The sequence below is a fragment of the Lithobates pipiens genome, unplaced genomic scaffold (genome assembly GCF_037356315.1).
Source record: "Lithobates pipiens isolate NorthernLeopardFrog02 unplaced genomic scaffold, aLitPip1_a1.2 Scaffold_16, whole genome shotgun sequence".
NCBI lineage: Eukaryota > Metazoa > Chordata > Amphibia > Anura > Ranidae > Lithobates > Lithobates pipiens.
The window spans coordinates 252240526-252250435 of NW_027507748.1; the positions used below are offsets into that span (position 1 = coordinate 252240526).

The window sequence follows — 9910 nt, forward strand, 5'->3', positions numbered from 1 at the left end:
AAGGCTGGGTTCACATTGCAGCGGTTTATGAGAACGGATGTGATTCGCACCGCACTGCAGTGCAAATCACATCCGATCTCTGTGCGATTCGAGTTCAGCCATACAGATAGTATGGCTGAATTCACGTCGCACCCGCCGCAAACTCGCACGGGACCCTTTTTTTAGTCCGTAGCAGAATCGGATCGCATGGGTGTTCACACCATGCGATCCGAGTTTGCAGATCGCACTGCGATATGCAAACTGATCTGGGGGTGTCATTAACATTTCACTGACACTGCCAGAAGTTCGCATAGGGCAGTGTGAACTGCCGCCGGGAGGCATGCGATGCGGGAACCCGCCGCGGATTCGTGGCGTTCCCGCATCGCTCCAGTGTGAACCCAGCCTAATAAGTGATCGTTTTTCTGATCGCTGTATTAGTGTCACAGGTGACGCTAGTTAGGCAGGTAGGTATTTAGGTTCGCCGCAGCTTTTTATAGCGCCAGGGACCCCCATATACTACCGCATAAAGCCCCCTGATTGCCCCCTAGTTAACCCTTTCACCAGTGATCACCATATAACTGTTACAGGTGGTTAGTTATTTTTTTATAGTTTCAGGGCACCCGCCATTTATTACCTAATTAAGGTTTAACCCCCTGATCACCCGGCGGGTGATATAAGTTTGAGGGTCAGATAAGGTCTGCGTCGTCCCAGGCAGCGTCAGGTTAGTGCCAGTACCGCTAACACCCACGCACAAAGCATACACCTCCCTTAGTAATATAGTATCTGATCAGATCTATATTAGCGTCGCCAGCAGTTTAGGTTTCCCAAAACGCATTGTTAGCGGGATCAGCCCAGATACCTGCTAGCACCTGTGTTTAGCCCCTCCGCCAAGCCCAGACCAGCCCACCCAAGTGCAGTATCGATCGATCACTGTCACTTACAAAACACAACACGCATAACTGCAGCGTTCGCAGAGTCAGGCCTGATCCCTGCGATCACTAACAGTTTTTCTTGTAGCGTTTTGATACAGTCGCTGACAGCCTAGGTGCTTTTTTACCTGTGAGTCTCACTAGTGTACCCCTGAATTTAGGGGTGTCTACTTTCCAAAATGGGGTCATTTGGGGGGGGGGGTTTGTGCCATCTTGGCATTTTATGGCCTTGAAAACTGTAATAGGTAGTGAGGAGTGAAGTCAAAAATTTACGCCCTTAGAAAGCCTGAAGGCGGTGCTTGGTTTTCGGGGCCCCGTACGCGGCTAGGCTCCCAAAAAGTCCCACATATGTGGTATCCCCGTACTCAGGAGAAGCAGCAGAACTTATTTTGGGGTGTCATTTCACATATGCCCATAGCATGTGTGAGCAATATATCATTTAGTGACAACTTTGTGAAAAAAAAATAAAAAAAAATAAAAGTTTGTAATTTTCCCGCAACTTGTGCCAAATATAAAATATTCCATGGACTCAACATGCCTCTCAGCAAATAGGTTGGGGTGTCTACTTTCTAAAATGGGGTCATTTGTGGGGGTTTTGTGCCATCTTGACATTTTATGGCCTTCAAAACCGTAATAGGTAGTGAAAAGTGAAATCAAAAATTTACGCCCTTAGAAAGCCTGAAGGCGGTGCTTGGTTTTCGGGGCCCCGTACGCGGCTAGGCTCCCAAAAAGTCCCACATATGTGGTATCCCCGTACTCAGGAGAAGCAGCAGAATTTATTTTGGGGTGTCATTTCACATATGCCCATAGCATGTGTGAGCAATATATAATTTAGTGACAACTTTGTGAAAAAATAAAAATAAAAGTTTGTAATTTTCCCGCAACTTGTGGCAAAATATAAAATATTCCATGGACTCAACATGCCTCTCAGCAAATAGCATGGGGTGTCTACTTTCTAAAATGGGGTCATTTGTGGGGGTTTTGTGCCATCTTGGCATTTTATGGCCTTGAAAACTGTAATAGGTAGTGAGGAGTGAAGTCAAAAATTTACGCCCTTAGAAAGCCTGAAGGCGGTGCTTGGTTTTCGGGGCCCCGTACGCGGCTAGGCTCCCAAAAAGTCCCACATATGTGGTATCCCCGTACTCAGGAGAAGCAGCAGAACTTATTTTGGGGTGTCATTTCACATATGCCCATAGCATGTGTGAGCAATATATCATTTAGTGACAACTTTGTGAAAAAAAAATAAAAAAAAATAAAAGTTTGTAATTTTCCCGCAACTTGTGCCAAATATAAAATATTCCATGCACTCAACATGCCTCTCAGCAAATAGGTTGGGGTGTCTACTTTCTAAAATGGGGTCATTTGTGGGGGTTTTGTGCCATCTTGGCATTTTATGGCCTTCAAAACTGTAATAGGTAGTGAGAAGTGAAATCAAAAATTTACGCCCTTAGAAAGCCTGAAGGCGGTGCTTGGTTTTCGGGGCCCCGTACGCGGCTAGGCTCCCAAAAAGTCCCACATATGTGGTATCCCCGTACTCAGGAGAAGCAGCAGAATTTATTTTGGGGTGTCATTTCACATATGCCCATAGCATGTGTGAGCAATATATAATTTAGTGACAACTTTGTGAAAAAATAAAAATAAAAGTTTGTAATTTTCCCGCAACTTGTGGCAAAATATAAAATATTCCATGGACTCAACATGCCTCTCAGCAAATAGCATGGGGTGTCTACTTTCTAAAATGGGGTCATTTGTGGGGGTTTTGTGCCATCTTGGCATTTTATGGCCTTCAAAACTGTAATAGGTAGTGAGAAGTGAAATCAAAAATGTACGCCCTTAGAAAGCCTGAAGGCGGTGCTTGGTTTTCGGGGCCCCGTACGCGGCTAGGCTCCCAAAAAGTCCCACATATGTGGTATCCCCGTACTCAGGAGAAGCAGCAGAATTTATTTTGGGGTGTCATTTCACATATGCCCATAGCATGTGTGAGCAATATATAATTTAGTGACAACTTTGTGAAAAAATAAAAATAAAAGTTTGTAATTTTCCCGCAACTTGTGGCAAAATATAAAATATTCCATGGACTCAACATGCCTCTCAGCAAATAGCATGGGGTGTCTACTTTCTAAAATGGGGTCATTTGTGGGGGTTTTGTGCCATCTTGGCATTTTATGGCCTTCAAAACTGTAATAGGTAGTGAGAAGTGAAATCAAAAATTTACGCCCTTAGAAAGCCTGAAGGTGGTGCTTGGTTTTCGGGGCCCCGTACGTGGCTAGGCTCCCAAAAAGTCCCACATATGGGGTATCCCCGTACTCAGGAGAAGCAGCAGAATTTATTTTGGGGTGTCATTTCACATATGCCCATAGCATGTGTGAGCAATATATCATTTAGTGACAACTTTGTGTAAAAAAAAATAAAAAAAAATTTTTTGTCATTATTCAATCGCTTGAGGCAAAAAAATAAAATATTCAATGGGCTCAACATGCCTCTTATCAATTTCCTTAGGGGGTCTACTTTCCAAAATGGGGTCATTTGGGGGGGTTTTGTACTGCCCTGCCATTTTAGCACCTCAAGAAATGAAATTAGAAATTAGTCGTAAACTAAAAGCTGCGTAAATTCCAGAAAACGTACCTTAGTTTGTAGATGTGACAACTTTTGCGCAAACCAATAAATATACAGTTATTGACTTTTTTTTTACCAAAGACATGTGGCTGAATACATTTTGGCCTAAATGTATGACTAAAATTGAGTTTATTGGATTTTTCTAATAACAAAAAGTAGAAAATATCATTTTTTTTCAAAATGTGCGGTCTTTTTACGTTTATATCGCAAAAAATAAAAATCGCAGAGGCAATCAAATACCATCAAAAGAAAGCTCTATTTGTGGCAAGAAAAGGACGCAAATTTTGTTTGGGTACAACACTGCATGACCGCGCAATTACCAGTTAAAGCAGCGCAGTGCCAAATTGTAAAAAGACCTCTGGTCATTGACCAGCAAAATGGTCCGGACTGAAAGTGGTTAAGAGATCAGTTGGTGTTTTTTTGGAAAGAAATGTTGTCCCATTACTTGGTGGTGTGCTGAAATAATGTACCGTCAAATGTGCCGTCAATCAACACTACGAGGAGCCAAGAAGATGAAGTTCAATGCTTTCGTGGGAATTTTGCACATCGGAATTGCTACAGACGATCGGAATTTCCGATCTGAACTTTATCTATTGGAAAAATAGAGAACCTGCTCTAAATCTTTTGCTTGCAGAAATTCCGCCAGCAAAAGTCGGATGGAGCATACACACGGTCAGAATTTCGACCAAAAGCTCACATCAGACTTTTGCTGGCGGAATTTCTAATCGTGTGTACGGGGCATAAGGGTATCTTTTCTCACCTGTCTTTTCTTTGTGTTGTTGTATGTATTTTATTTGTGTGCAGTTATTACATCTATGTATTAAAAAAGGAAAAAAAAAACTTTCAGATTGACTATACTGTATATTGATTGGGTTTTCCTAAACTTGACATCAAGTGCTTTCTATTTCTGTTTTGGAATTCAGTTATACAGAGGGTGGAAGCTGTACCGAGGGGTACTCGGGTATAGGGACGCATGCCCTGAATGCCAAATTCCCCATACAGCATCCAATCACTGCACCTGTGCCCCCCAGAAGCTTGAAAATGCCAGAATGGTGGGCCAAACTGTCTGTGTGCATGAGGCCTTACTACATCCATATAGCAACTTACCTAAGTAAACTAAAACTTGTCCATTCAACCATTATTAGTATTGGATAGAATGGGGAAGGGTTATAGCTCCTGTCATTTTTTACTGCTTTCCAGGGCTTGATTATAATTATTTACCCTCACTTCCTGACCTGCTGACAACTTTTACTAGACAGGACATGAGGGGTACTCTCTAACAGCAATGCAGAAATAAATAAAAATGCTTTAGTAGAGGAGAGGAGGGCTAGAACCCCTATCAGATTATTATTTTTTTTGTCTGTGTCCCTGTTGCAGTTTTTCCCTCGCTTTATATCTTACCAAATAGTTGGCATCTGAAGTTGACAGTTGTCTAAGGAAACAGGACAGGAAGTGAGAGTAAATCTATCATTTCGGAGCCTGCACATTCATTCAATCAGTGAGAATGGGGGCAAAACATAATGTTATTAAAGTGGTTCTAAATGCGTAAGGATTTTTACCTTAATGCATTCTCTGCTTATCAGCATCACCCAGCCCCTGCCCCGGGAACACTTACCTGGCTCCTCTTTCGATTCAGCGATGTGCCCATCTGTAGCTGCATTGCTCTCTCTTCCTGTATTCACAGAGGCAGCAGCAGGAACTATTGGCTGCCTCTGCTATCAATTAAACCCTGCGAGGCTGGAGAGGGGCAAAGCCATGCTGTGTGTGTCTATTGGGTGTGCGCCTACACGAATGCCCCCATAGCAAGCGCATTGCTATGGGTGCACTCAGATAAGAGGAGGAGTGGACAGCCCCGGCAGGGGGCCCCAGAAGAGGAGGAAAGGGGCCACTTTGTGCAATACCATTGCATAGAGCAGGTAAGCATACCGTGGTTAATATTTTAATCAAAAAATCTGCCTTTACAACCACTTTAAAATGGTTGTAAACTCTCACATATACCCAGTAAACTGAATAGGCTTTAGATGATACACAGAGATGAAACTTCTTCTGCACAAGTTGTACTTGTTTATCTGCAGTCTTTGTTTTTTTTTTTTACATCCCTTCAAAACTACTAAATTTTGATAAAATCCTTCATCTATGAGGAGCACAGGGGAGGGGGTGGGGAGCTGCAGTTAGAGCTCTTGCACAGTGTGTGATCTCTGTGTATTTCTGGTGTCAGGATAACTTGTCAGAAGAAGTGACATGTTGATAACAGAGAACGAAGTACCAGAGAAAATAGCTTAGTAACATCAGATGTTGGCTCCTTTTGCACAAAACAAATGTACATGCAATTTGACATGATGAATAGCTCAGATTTTTTTTATAAATACATTCCTATTTGGAGATCTGTTCATATGCCATGTACTGTATTTATTCAAATGATGAAACAATATTTAAATGCATAAATAAAATAGAAAACTATATTTAATTAAAACTGAAGTATGTCCAAAACTCTTTTGGCCATACTTTTCATGTGGGTCACAGGAGTGCACTTAGTTTAGAATCAGCCGACAGCAGGCTAAAGCATCACAGATTCAGGAGAGATCCTGGCAATGTTGGGATCCACACAGATGCCTGATCAGCAGCTGGCGTAACCTCTCAGCATGCCGTTGAGAGCCTGAACCAGCCTCTCCTGCCCGATATACAGCCCAGCACTCCAGTGAGGACTGGAGGGGCAAAGCATACATTGGTGACTGAAGTCACTGCTCTTTGCGCAGAGCCGACTGAGAACGGAACCATCAGTGGTCTTGTGATTGATCAGCCCTAGAGCCAGCGGGGAACAGCTTGCAGCATCAGAACGATGCTGCAGCAGATGAGTATGTATGTTTTTTTTTTGTATTTCTGTACTTTTCCTTTAAAATCAGATTAACACCTACATGATTACATGTGGACAATCTCCACCCAAATTCAACCCATATCCAATGTCAATCCTTTGAATAAATACAGGAGAAAAGATTTCTACTGCAGGACATGGGACAAACCTTGTTGTAGGCAAGCTATGTCCTTGGTGCTGTACCCACAACATCATTTTAAACTTAACCTCAGCTTTAAAACTTGCACTTAAACTGGCTATACACTGATTGAATTTTGTTGGGTTCCTGAAGAACCGGTTGAAATTCACTCAGTGTGTGAGACCTCCTCCCACGGGACATCGTTTGTTTGAAATTTTGAAGGAGCCAGGCCCCAAATTGTTGGCCGAACAACGGCTGCATCCAATCAACAGTCAGCAGCTGTCAGAATACAATAGCCCTGCAGGGGGGTTCCTCCATCCAGACCTTATAGTATGGAGGAAGGAATTGATTAGATTTTTTTAAATTCAGACTGCAGACTGAACAAAAAACGAATAGTGTATGGCAAGCTATAGCAAAATATCAAGGACAATATCATTATTGCACGTTGTGCCTGTCACGTAAGTTTAAATATATTATACATTTTTACAGGATAAAGAGATTTCTTAAATTTTAGCAAGAAAGTTCGACAGTAAGTTCAGCACAGCTTACAATAATATATACAATATAAATTTAGAATAAGACTAATGTTGCTGAAAAAACTAATAGTGTATGGGCCAGCTTTAGCAGAAAATCAAAGATATCATCAATGCACTTTGTGCACAAATATGAAATGCTGCACAAAAAGGTTAATATGAAGTATTTATATATTATTCCTTTTTACATGATAAAGAGATTTCTTAAATTGTAGCAAAAGTAAGTTCAGCATAGTGTACAATAAAATATAGAGTATGTATCTAGAATAAGACTAATGTTGACAATCACTATATATATAGATATATATATATATCTATATATATATATATACCTTCAACATACATATTTGAATTTTACTGTTTTGGGCAACTTGATCATTCGGAGTCTGATGTATATTTGCAGTTTGTACGTTGATCTATCTACATTTGTTTTTCTTTTTAATGCAATGAAATAAGATGGATATAATTGTATGGTTATACATAGTGGTAACCCATACAGAGTTATTATCAAAATTGTGGCTTTGGTTTCAGTCATATTTGTGGATTCTGATGTAAAAGTCTGATCTATATTTGTTTCTTACTTTGCGGAGTCTGATGTAAAAGTCTGATGTAAATGTGTTTGTTACATTGCTGTTTTCCATATTAGTAGTAAGATGACAGCTACTGTATGTATTTAAACAAGCACTAGGGGGTTAAATGAGAAGCCATGGTATAGTAATCCACAACACACATTATTTAATCAGAGAGCTCCCAGGCTCATCTGCGGGAGATAGGAAGGAACTCAGAGGAGCGTGAACGGAAATACCTGATTATATGTCTAGTTTTCTCTGATCGACCTATAAGCACCAACACATACATCTATAAATTCTTATTTTCTTTTGTATTACAAAGTCAATAATCTGGACTGGAGAGATTGGGATGTCAAGCTCCCATCATAAAGAAAGCATTAGGAAATATGTCAAAGACATCATAACAAGCGTGTAGGTGTTAATAACAATCACTCATACACACAGACCTTGATGGCAGATCACAGCAGCTTGCTCCCATCTAATCCGCTTTCATCCTAACGATTTAAAACATCAGACCACGTTTAATCCTTTTTAATTCAGACTTGCTTGTTTCCTAAATTTTATTCATGACTTTATTCATGGCTATATTAACCACCGTTAATATGGCAACAATTATGTAGAGCAACCTTTCTCAACCAGGGTTCCGTGGAATCCTGGTGTTCCTCCAGATGTTGCTAGGGGTTCCTACAGAAGAAAGCAGTGACAGATTGATTTTCAGTTTGAATTTCCTATACATTAGTATTTATTTCATTGATCATTGAAGATCAATAAATTTGTCATATAGAGTGGCAATGTTAAGTACACTCCACTCTTTATGCTTTTATTTAAGACTTTCTAAAACCCACTGATCACATTGATGTAGGTAAAATATTTTTTGCAGGGGTTCTCCAAGACCTGAAAGCTATTACAAAGGATTCTTCCATGGTAAAAAGGCTGCTGCAGACAGATTAAAATCATAGGAAATCATGATTTTGTAACATAAGCATGGAAAACATCTGCCAAGTAAAAAAAAAAGGATTTATAGAATCTAAATATACACTGTCATGTACCATTGCATCAGCATCATTTACAATAGAATAGATAACATCAAGTACATCCCTTGTATTGAATTAGCAGCAGTATACATACATATATTAAATATTTTTTTTCTAGCAACTTCAATGACATTTTTTTTATTTAAAACTGTACGGTAGATTTCCGATGTATTTTTCCATCGCCATCTACGGTCATAAACTGTATAGAGATGTTGTCTCCTAACCAAATGCTTATCAAGCGCCACCAATGATTTGCATCCATTATAGTGAGGTCTGATGGTGGGGTACCAATGGACCAGAAAAAAGCATTTGGATGGAGTCTGGGAAGTCTCCAGAAGCAGACATTGTGATGTATGTTCTCCTAACTAACTAAACAACTCAGACTAGAGCTTGCCTAATGGCTTTTTCCCAGCAACAAATTCCTGTACTCACCAATAGTTCCAGGATTAGCTGATTTCTGGCTGCTGCATGATGCCTTTTTAACTTTAAGGCAGGTAACGTGGAAAGATATCAGGGTAGCTTCCTGAAAGCTGGTGTCTTCAGTACTTCTCTTTCCTGTTCTGTCACAGCTGCGAACATGCCTGCTCTCCCTCACAGCGATTCTGCCTCTCATCTTTCCTGCCTGTCCCCCTATTTCTCACATGCGTACGTTGTCAGGCTGTGCTTTTTTTCCCTCCCTCCTCGCAGCCTGTAGGGAATGACACAAGCTGTGATTGAAGAATGCTTCTAAGGGGAAAAATACCTGGAGAGGAAAAGGATAGCAATAAATGGATTGCCAATTAGTCATATGCACCGAGAAAGAATCCATTAAAAACAAAGTCCAAAGAAGGACACAGCTGGTGATCATAATATTATGTAGGATTTATTTAGCGCTACATACAGGATTCATAGATACAGTAAAAATATTGCATACATTCATTCTAGGGCTCATGCACTCAGGCGTATGATATGTATCCATTATCTTGTCGGCAGCGAGCTGGCAATAAGATTCTGCATAAAATGTGGTCCGTAATGCATCTCAGCTCATACAGACATACACGCGTACATCCGTATAGAGTTGAGGTCCGTACTCCGTACAAAGTCATACATTCAGATTTCCTGAATGCCAAGATTCTACACATTGTTGAGGTTTACATCTCCTCTGGCTCTGAATGGAGACTCAAGTCACAGAATGACCTCAACCCTCCCTCACTCTTAGGTCATTCTGCATCTGCACCACCGATGCTTGGTAAATGACTAACTCAGGGCCGGGGGGAGATG

At 40.8% G+C, this 9910-nt stretch overlaps 1 protein-coding gene across 6 annotated transcripts in view; it reads right to left on the reverse strand.

The window, feature by feature from the left end:
- KLHDC8A (kelch domain containing 8A) overlaps positions 1 to 9301 on the reverse strand; it is a 358281-nt gene extending 348980 nt beyond the window's left edge. For 2 of the 6 annotated variants that reach the window (XM_077481299.1, XM_077481298.1), the window contains exon 1: positions 9083 to 9301. The gene's annotated coding sequence lies outside the window, so the exon portion shown is untranslated. The remainder of the gene's footprint in view (positions 1 to 9082) is intronic. The other 4 variants (XM_077481300.1, XM_077481302.1, XM_077481297.1 and 1 more) reach the window with 4 other exon arrangements.
- Between the last annotated feature and the right edge of the window lie 609 nt (positions 9302 to 9910).